At 21.5% G+C, this 274-nt stretch overlaps 1 protein-coding gene across 1 annotated transcript in view; it reads right to left on the bottom strand.

The window, feature by feature from the left end:
- The window catches only part of LOC107638338 (protein SIEVE ELEMENT OCCLUSION B), a 9,889-nt gene that overhangs the window by 2,906 nt on the left and 6,709 nt on the right, over positions 1–274 (bottom strand). The window lies entirely within an intron of this gene.

Genomic DNA, 274 nt, shown 5'->3' with positions numbered 1-274 from the left:
ATTTGTTTAATAAAATAAAAAATTGATGATTAATTTAATAATTAAAATTTATTAAGGACTAAATTATCCGACTGAAATTTGAGAATTGGTTCGGATATTCCCAAAAAAAACACCACCACTCATAAATAGTCGAAAAGATGAACAACATAGAAATATAATAATAAGGGATAGGGTGGTAGTAAATGAGTGATTTAATTACTTTGTTAGCTTATATAATTTTATCAAATTTTTAAAAGAAATATTAGGTATATATAAAAAATTAACCATCAAATTA

This window comes from Arachis ipaensis, chromosome B04 (genome assembly GCF_000816755.2).
Source record: "Arachis ipaensis cultivar K30076 chromosome B04, Araip1.1, whole genome shotgun sequence".
Lineage (NCBI taxonomy): Eukaryota > Viridiplantae > Streptophyta > Magnoliopsida > Fabales > Fabaceae > Arachis > Arachis ipaensis.
This window is presented reverse-complemented; position numbering and strand designations above follow the sequence as displayed.